Below are 9445 nucleotides of genomic sequence, written 5' to 3'. Positions count from 1 at the left end.
CGTTTTACGAGCTGTATGAATAATAAAGCTTGCGCGTGTGAGGCGACTTACGAGCTGTAAAAATAATGAAGCCTGCGCGCGAGGCGACTTACGGATCTATGAGAATAATGAAGCCTGCGAGCGTGGCTTCTTACGAACTATAAGAATAATAAAAGCTTGCGCGCGAGGCGTCTTACGAGCTATAAGAATAATAAAAGCTTGCGCGCGAGGCGTCTTACGAGCTATATGAATAATAAAGCTTGCGCGCGAGGCGTCATACGAGCTGTAAAAATAATGAAGCCTGCGCGCGAGGCGACTTACGGATCTATGAGAATAATGAAGCCTGTGCGCGTGGCGTCTTACGAGCTATACGAATAATAAAAGCTTGCGCGCGAGGCGTCTTACGAGCTATAAGAATAATAAAAGCTTGCGCGCGAGGCGTCTTACGAGCTATAAGAATAATAAAAGCTTGCGCGCGAGGCGTCTTACGAGCTATAAGAATAATAAAAGCTTGCGTGCGAGGCGTCTTACGAGCTATAAGAATAATAAAAGCTTGCGCGCAAGGCGTCTTACGAGCTATATGAATAATAAAGCTTGCGCGCGTGAGGCGACTTACGAGCTGTAAAAATAATGAAGCCTGCGCGCGAGGCGACTTACGGATCTATGAGAATAATGAAGCCTGCGCGCGTGGCGTCTTACGAGCTATAAGAATAATAAAAGCTTGCGCGCGAGGCGTCTTACGAGCTATGTGAATAATAAAGCTTGCGCGCGAGGCGACTTATGGATCTATGAGATTAATCAAGCCTGCGCGCGTGGCGTCTTACGAGCTATAAGAAATAATAAAAGCTTGCGTACGAGGCGTCTTACGAGCTATAAGAATAATAAAAGCTTGCGCGAGGCGTCTTACGAGCTATATGAATAATAAAGCTTGCGCGCGTGAGGCGACTTACGAGCTGTAAAAATAATGAAGCCTGCGCGCGAGGCGACTTACGGATCTATGAGAATAATGAAGCCTGCGCGCGTGGCGTCTTACGAGCTATAAGAATAATAAAAGCTTGCGCGCGAGGCGTCTTGCGAGCTATAAGAATAATAAAAGCTTGCGAGCGAGGCGTCTTACGAGCTATAAGAATAATAAAAACTTGCGCGCGAGGCGTCTTACGAGCTATATGAATAATAAAGCTTGCGCGAGTGAGGCGACTTACGAGCTGTAAAAATAATGAAGCCTGCGCGCGAGGCGACTTACGGATCTATGAGAATAATGAAGCCTGCGCGAGTGGCGTCTTACGAGCTATAAGAATAATAAAAGCTTGCGCGCGAGGCATCTTACGAGCTATAAGAATAATAAAAGCTTGCGCGCGAGGCGTCTTGCGAGCTATGTGAATAATAAAGCTTGCGCGCGAGGCGACTTATGGATCTATGAGATTAATCAAGCCTGCGCGCGTGGCGTCTTACGAGCTATAAGAATAATAAAAGCTTGCGTGCGAGGCGTCTTACGAGCTATAAGAATAATAAAAGCTTGCGTGCGAGACGTCTTACGAGCTATAAGAATAATAAAAGCTTGCGCGCGAGGCGTCTTACGAGCTATATGAATAATAAAGCTTGCACGCGTGAGGCGACTTACGAGCTGTAAAAATAATGAAGCCTGCGCGCGAGGCGACTTACGGATCTATGAGAATAATGAAGCATGCGCGCGTGGCGTCTTACGAGCTATAAGAATATTAAAAGCTTGCGCGCGAGGCGTCTTACGAGCTATAAGAATAATAAAAGCTTGCGCGCGAGGCGTCTTACGAGCTATGTGAATAATAAAGCTTGCGCGCGAGGCGTCTACGAGCTATGTGAATAATAAAGCTTGCGCGCGAGGCGTCTTACAAGCTATATGAATAATAAAGCTTGCGCGCGTGAGGCGACTTACGAGCTGTAAAAATAATGAAGCCTGCGCGCGAGGCGACTTACAGATCTATGAGAATAATGAAGCCTGCGCGCGTGGCGTCTTACGAGCTATAAGAATAATAAAAGCTTGCGCGCGAGGCGTCTTACGAGCTATAAGAATAATAAAAGCTTGCGCGCGAGGCGTCTTACGAGCTATATGAATAATAAAGCTTGCGCGCGAGGCGTCTTACGAGCTGTAAAAATAATGAAGCCTGCGCGCGAGGCGACTTACGGATCTATGAGAATAATGAAGCCTGCGCGCGTGGCGTCTTACGAGCTATAAGAATAATAAAAGCTTGCACGCGAGGCGTCTTACGAGCTATAAGAATAATAAAAGCTTGCGCGCGAGGCGTCTTACGAGCTATAAGAATAATAAAAGCTTGCGCGCGTGGCCTATGGGTTTATGAGGATTCCCAACCTTTAAGTTTGGCGCGTAGCCATATGGGATATTATGAGGATTCCCAACCTTAAAGTATGGCGCGTAGCCATATGGGATATTATGAGGATTCCCAACCTTTAAGTATGGCGCGTAGCCATATGGGATATTATGAGGATTCCCAACCTTTAAGTATGGCGCGTAGCCATATGGGATATTATGAGGATTCCCAACCTTTAAGTATGGCGCGTAGCCATGTGAGTACAATCATGGTTGTTCTTATCCTGATTTGGATTAGACTGTTCATTTGTTATGTCGCATACGCGTGGCCTGCGCAATGTCTCCTTTATTCTCACGCGCAGATGTGGTGCGTGAGCGTGCATGATGCGTGAGCATCTAATGTGCATGAGCATACGTGAAGCCCAATAACATAGGTGATGCGTGAGCATATGAGATGCGTGAGCTTGTGATATGCGTGAGCATACGTGATGCGTGAGCATACGTGATGCGTGAGCATACGTGATACGCGTGAGCATGCGTGATGCGTGAGCATGTGATATGCGCCACGAGCATAGGTTTTGGCTGTCATGAGCATGTGATATGCGTGAGCTGTGGCGTAGAGTAATCGCCGGGAGCGCGCATGCGATCCGCTGTGGCGTAGAGTAATCGCCGGGAACGCGCATGCGACCCGCTGTGGCGTAGAGTGATCGCCGGGGGCCCGCATGCGACCCGCTGTGGCGTAGAGTGATCGCCGAGAGCGCGCATGCGACCCGCTGTGGCGTAGAGTGATCGCCGGGAGCGCGCATGCGGCCCGCTGTGGCGTGTAGTGATCGCCGGGAACGCGCATGCGACCCGCTGTGGCGTAGAGTGATCGCCTGGCGGGCGCATGCGACCTGCTGTGGCGTAGAGTGATCGCCGGGAGCGCGCATGCGGAATCCGAAGTTGATCCACAGAGAGCGATTTTGATCTGCGGTGGCGCGCACGATCTAGAGATTTTGAATATCCACATCAGGTAGGTTTTATGTAAAACCAACAGATCTAATAGGATTTATAGATCTATGAATATGAAGTGTGACTGTTGCTCAAACGAACCCAGATCTGAAAAAATCATAACTAGATTTGGTATTTTTCACTTAGAAAAAACACAGATCTAAGGGTTTTCCCCAAAAGTTCGGTGGTATTTCTTCCTGTGTATTTCCAGATCTGGAAGTATTTTTTAGATCTACGGATTTTTGGATTTCCATAGAACATATCTGAAAGAAGAAACCGTAGACCCGAGATATTGATTAACAGATCGGAGGGCCGAGACGAGAAGCGAAGCGTGGTTCATTGCCGTCCCACGGATGGCGCCAATGTCGAAGCACGAGATGAATCTGACCTGATCCATGACGATGTTTCCACGGATTTTGAGATGAACGAACCACGTCTTGATCTTCTTCTCCGGCTGGTTGGGATCTGCAATGACTTTTTGGAGGTGTGGAGGTGACCGCTAAGAAATCTCCAGGATCTCTTGTTCACAGACACAAAAATATGGTAGTGGCTCTTATTGAGAATGACCAACCCCTAATAAGGAGGTGGAGACCTCCTTATATAGGGAGCCTCATGGCCACCATCAAGGTACCCTAATGGGCCTAGCCCAGTTAAGGTTACCTCCACAAAACCCCCTCAGCCCAATAATATTGTATTCGTCCATATAATAAAATAAGCCAAACATAATAAATTTAGGGTCGTAAAACCGGGTTTAGTACCATACCCCTACAAAGATAATATATTTCTTTTTAATGTTTATGCTATAGAAAGCATGATAAGAATGGATTCTATATCATTAATAAAGAAGTAAATTTGAAAGAAAAGGTTGATATTTTCTCCAGTCAGGTCAGTTGTGGTACTGGTGGCCAACTTTTGGTTCACAACTTCAATGGAATGAAGCCCCACAAATAAAGCTATTCTATGATGTCTGTTCTGTGTTCTGTTAACGAATATAAATATTTTCTGGGTTAAATACCAAAATTTGTAAGTATGTCTGTTACGAATTTATTTCTCTACTGAACATGAAAAAAGTCGACAAATACATTGTTTTTTTGTGGTAAAATATTTAACAGAATATTTAAATAAGAGTCACTATAAGTTATAACATAACTTAAAAGACAAATTCACTAACATAATGTTATTATTGATGTTTAAAAGACAAATTCACTAACCTAATATTATATAGAATTTTTCTTTGATTAAAATACATAGGTAACCTTTGTATGTTACATTATACTTGTCCCCGTCTCTCCAATTGTTTTATGTGCCCCTGTTTTTCTTAACTAATTGCTTACAAATATTATACTTTTAGTACTTGTTTGTGTGCTAATGTTTAATCCCACTAGAAGTACTTTGTGTCTCTACTAGGCCTGATATGGTTATGGAGTCCCGAGAGTCCGGTGTCTTCCTATGATAGATGTATAGTTTGACTACATCTCACATTTCTCAGACCTTATCAATAGTTTTGTTATTAGTGAAGTTTGACTAGGTATTGTTATTGTTGGTGTTGATTTGACTAAAATTACTTTATATTAGTTACTGGGTAAGATGAGTAAGGCTAAGGCAGTTGAAACAACCAATATCCTTGTGGTGTGAAAGTGTTTTTGGAGAGGCAAAAGTTTAGTGGTTAACTACTCTTTTCAGTGTCCAATAAGTGGAAAGCATTAGTTCGCTCTCAGGTTGGACAATAAGAATCGGTGAAGGGCAATCACCCATTCTTAAAACCAGTGTTCTAAAGGTCAAAGAGTCAGCGTAAAGGGGGAGGGGGGAAGCTCTCTGTTCCTAGTTCTCATGTAGCTGGATCCTTGGGAACCACAAGAATCCTTAATTAGAATTAAAATGGGATTCCAACTCAGCACCTTTTGAATCTTTTAAGTGAGATTTTGAGAATAGTTGCTCTTTAGAGAACAAAGTACGATGAAAATTGTAAACTGTGTTGTGGGTGGGGGGGGGGGGGGGGTTTGGGTTATTGGCTATCCATGGCCTTTATGGTGGAATCAGTAGGGGGCCTGAGAGGCGGTGGTTTACCATGCGGCGGATGTTAGTGGTTCGAGTCCGCTTATCTCTAACTCTGAAACTAACGTCGTAAGGATTTTCGTCGGCCATGTCGGTAGTTGAGACTGCTATTTGCCAATAGTTAATAGTTGAAATTTTTTAAAACAAATTTTCATTTTTTAATCTCTATTTGTATCTCTTTCCTTTGCTTTATTACCAAATCTTTGTTGGTCATCAACTCTCTTCCTCCATCATCCCCTTATATTACAACTTCCTTTATCTTCTTCCTCCTATCCTATGTCGGGAACGTTGTACATGTATATAGGTCTTGTCGACGATGCCTACATTTTTGTAGTTACTCTCAATGGTCATCTTGCTTTTTGGCGCCGCAACTATGGCCTTAAATGATCGCAATTTTTTGCCGCCACACAATTTTCTTAATGTTAAGTTTTTTTCGAAATATTCTTTTTAGATTATATTCTTCTTACGGAAACATATTTATTGTCAGTCGCTATTCCCTCTCGCTCTAACTGCGGAAAAATACAAGTTTAATATCTATTTATCATGGTTACGATAATTAAATTTAGTTTAGTTTTTAGTAAATTTTCTTATTGTGTGTGTGTGTATATATGATTGGTAAATATGTACAAAGCATTTATGCTCCAATAAATGTTATTATTTACCCATTATGTAATGAGTTTTTGTGCATGTAAAGGTGCATTTCTTGGATCCATTTCTTGGATCCTTATCCGATTGTTGCCATAGTGTCTGCTTGTGATTTGTGAAGTTCATTGATTTTGACCATATTGATGATGAGAAGAACGTGTATTTACCGCTAAAACTGTTTGCTAAAGCTCTGGTTTCTTGTATTGTCTGGGATTTAATTATGAATTTACGATTAATGATACCATTTAAAGAAAGACCATATATGACCGAAATATTTTTGAACAGAACAAGCAAAGAGGAGTTATGACCCGTTACCGCACTAATAACCAAATATTAGTCAATTTTTGAAACACAACATAACACCCAGGTTTGAGGGTTAACATTTTAGTAAGTGTCGTTATAGTCAAGGGCTAGTTTTACCGGTCATTGCCTAATGTGGTTGGCATTTTGAACTAGTGACAAATTTAATGTGGTCTTATATGGCTGACCTAAGTTTTTTGTATCATGTTTGTGTGCGTGTGAGTAAGAAAAATATATATACTTGTGATATTGTAAGTTCATTTGATGATTACTATGAGCACAAGCATGTTTTAAGGTGTAGTTGCGAAGATGATTTCAATGGATATGTGGTAGGGTGGTGGATAAATGTATGCCAATGAAAATATACTTGTAGCTACGAAGTTTTGACTCGACTAGATGATAAATATGATTATACGTTGATGTCGATATCTATCTCTGCACACCCATGGGTCATAATAACCACACCCGTGTTTAGTAAAAATCATGGAAGCACTGTTGTGGTAAGGCAAACCCATAACGTTAACGGTGGGATAACAAACCCAAACCCATGGGTCAATGGAATCGCATTTGCGTGTGAATGAATTAGGAATTATGACTGTAGTATATACTGCATATATGTAATACATATATGGCATATATGTAACACATAATGCATATATCCAGTAGTAAGTAGCATGTATTTAGACGGAGTTGTTAAATCTATGCATTATATATACATTACTATTTACTATATTAGATTGATCTCGTTCCTACGTGAATTCACACCCATTTATTTGTTGGGTAGGCTCTGTGTAGTGGATGAGCTACAAAATGAGATATTTTACGTCATGTGGCGCTTAGTCAGCAAACGGTAGGTTTTTGTTTTTGGAGTGTAATGGTGTTGTAGCCTAATATATACATATATATATATATATATATATTACACACACACAACATATTAAATTAATAATATTCTCCACAAATCACCCCAGACAAGAATTTGTCGCCCCCTATCAAATCGCCCCTTTTGTAGCCCGGAGGGGCGGTGTTCACCACAAATATCGCCCCATTTTTCTTGTTTTGTCGCCTCACTACACATACCATAACCCAACTAAAATAAATCTTGTCTCTAGATAGGCTATAGGCATAGCTGCAGACCCAAAATAAACGGAAGATTTTAAAAAAAAAACTACAAATTTTTGTTCCTACTCAACACTAATTAACATACTCTTTTGCTCATCTTTAAAACACTATACACAAAGTGGGTTAGCCCATTTTTTTATTACCACTAAACACATATGTACATAAATGATAGCTAAAAGAGAATCATGAAACAATTAAAAAACGACCAAACAATATTATGATACTTCGATTATATTTCAATGGGTAAGATAATTTCATGTAAAAGTGAACCATCTACTTCTTTTCGCTTGTTAAATGATAAAACGTTAAAAATAATTTATTTAGTTCTTTATTATCTAATGATTTTTGTTTGAACACCTCTCAAACGTATATGCGTGATGGGTGGTCAAAAGCACTAAAGAAATTTGTTAAAAAGTATCGGAATTGTGTCACAAGGGAATTTCCGACAAGGAATTCCCCAACATACACATTGCACCGTTTGTGATGTTTTTCTAACGTAATTTGGTGTCATAAAGAAATTTGTTAAATAAGGGTTGTACAGAGAAATTTGTAAGAGGGGTAGGAACGGGACCGAGACCAAAACCGAGTACTTCAAAAATGTTAACTGTGAAATACTGAAATGGACCAGGGTGTTGCACATAGGGTCTTTGGTTGGAGTGTTGGACCAGTTTTAGGTTGGTCTCGAAACAAGGTGGGCTGCAAAATAATATTATCTAATTGGCGGTTTAACTTGGACTAACATCAATAAACAATAATATGAAAAACATTGAATGTTTGCAAATTGTTGTTCACAAGAAAAAATTAAAAACATATATAAAAAAAATTGACGGGAGTATTTAAATTTAACAGATAACCAACACAAGTCCTTATGGTTTTTAAAAATGGAATCCCTGATAAAATTGAAATAAAATTTGGGGTGTCATAAAAACTAGTCTAACACGTTAAAAAATCAGCATGAAACACTAATTTAATCATCTAGACCAACAAATATTCAAATTCATCTTTTGGGCGTACTGTATATCGATCAGGCAACTAATTAAACGATCACCTAGTCCAATTTAATGGCCCCACATTAAGTGTTTTAAAAATTGAGTATGGTGGGACGTTTACTGTTCTCCAGGGTCCAACATGGCTCAAGACATAATAATATTCCTCAAAAACTACAAGGAACAGTGAAAACGCCCGGATCCTTGCACTTTCGGGGTAATCTCCATTGTAACATAGCTTAAATATTTCCAGTTAGTGTGATTGTTTCATTACCTTACATAATGCGGAAACACTAATTTAATCACCTGAACCAACACATATTCTAAATCCTAAATCATCTTTTGGGTGTACTATAGATCGATCAGCGAACAGAATAATCACAGTCTTTTTTAATGGTTCCACATTAAGTGTTTTGAAAATTGAATATGGTAGGACTTTTACAGTTCTCCAGGGCCCAACATGGCTTAAGACATAACAATACTCCTCAAAAACTACAAGGAACAGTGAAAACGCTTGGATCCTTGCACTTTGGGAGTAATCTCCATTTAACATAGCTTAAATATTTCCAATTAGCATGCTTGTTTTTTAATTACCTTTAAGATTATTCTTTGATGTACAAAGCTCTTTTAAGAACTTTGCATGTCCTGGAAGTTTTTTTATAGCGTCAAGAAATGGAATGTTTATCACTATCTTTCAGAAAATCTCCATGATTTCTTGTTCTTCCCTTTCTAGGTGTGCGCTTCGAAACCTTTCACGGAATGGAGGTGGAGTAAATTTTACTTCATTTTTAATTGGCTTTTGTATGGAATCTTTTTATCATCCTTCATTTCTATAACTTCTTCCTCCTTGTTATCTTGTTGCATTCTCAAATCTTCAAAGCTCTCCCAATTTCTCAAGGTAATGGCATAAACATCGTATTAGAAGGATTCACCAAGTTCTTATCACATGGGGCTATTCATATTGTATTGAATTTTATCCCGAATAGCCTCCCATTGCTTGTGCTTGTTCTAGATGTTCTTGTGGTAACACATATATGTGGGGTGTTCGAAATGTAGGCATATT

This window comes from Bidens hawaiensis, unplaced genomic scaffold, assembly GCF_021521415.1.
Source record: "Bidens hawaiensis isolate Kalapana, Puna unplaced genomic scaffold, B.hawaiensis_p1.1 tig00008043_1, whole genome shotgun sequence".
In the NCBI taxonomy this organism is placed as follows: Eukaryota; Viridiplantae; Streptophyta; class Magnoliopsida; order Asterales; family Asteraceae; genus Bidens; species Bidens hawaiensis.
This window is presented reverse-complemented; position numbering follows the sequence as displayed.